Here is an 804-nt window from a genome sequence, read left to right as displayed (position 1 = left end):
CCTAATATAATTAGCCCCCCTTTGATCAGACCAGTTTACTTCGAACAATTTGTGTGTTCCGGTCAGTTTTTTGGTCAGCACTTGTAAAAGATGGTAGATTACAACGAGGGGAGGGGGGGGGGGGAGGCAAGAACTATAATTGGTGTAAAGTTAACTTAAGTTAACGAGTTACGTAGATTTCTCTATGCAGGCGTTATTGATAATCAATTGGAGAATTGATCATGATTGTAGATAGGAAAACAAGATTGTGACAAAAATTGACATGATAAGTTTGTTGTTGTTTGAATAGGATTACAAAGTCAGACAAATTAATATTTGTTGTTGTTTGAAATTATACCACGTCTCATAGTTAAACGTTAGCAAAGTTCTTCAAATTCACTAAATGTCGATATTCCGACATGATATGAGAGGGTCCCCGAGCAGGCTCCCCCGAGGCCCCTTTCAGAATATGGAAACTTCTCAAAATTGTACGCAGTCAAACAACTGGGGATAATTATAAATCCGTCTGCATTAATTGTCAACGCCAGCGCCATGGCACTCCGTATGTTCACAGCGACATAGATTGTTCCTTATGTCACTTCCGCATATAGTCGCTACGGTACAAGAATGACCCATGAAAACAAACAAATGCCTAAACGTTACCTGGTTCACGGTAAGACTGAAGAACTCCTGCTTCCTTGGAACACAAACACTCCACGTCAAGAGATCAGCCAAGAGCCATGTTAAGCTATGTTTGCTACGTTTTCAAGCTATAGGCGAAACTGGAAACTCAGCGGAAGTGAGGCACAGTGGGCCGACTTCTGG

At 41.4% G+C, this 804-nt stretch overlaps 1 protein-coding gene across 1 annotated transcript in view; it reads right to left on the bottom strand.

Moving 5' to 3' along the window:
• Positions 1–804, bottom strand: part of LOC109487791 (tyrosine-protein phosphatase Lar-like) — a 13,286-nt gene extending 12,482 nt beyond the window's left edge. The window contains 1 exon segment of the mRNA XM_019791859.1: positions 643–804. The gene's annotated coding sequence lies outside the window, so the exon portion shown is untranslated.

This window comes from Branchiostoma belcheri, unplaced genomic scaffold (genome assembly GCF_001625305.1).
Source record: "Branchiostoma belcheri isolate BF01 breed outbred unplaced genomic scaffold, Haploidv18h27 scaffold9, whole genome shotgun sequence".
Lineage (NCBI taxonomy): Eukaryota > Metazoa > Chordata > Leptocardii > Amphioxiformes > Branchiostomatidae > Branchiostoma > Branchiostoma belcheri.
This window is presented reverse-complemented; position numbering and strand designations above follow the sequence as displayed.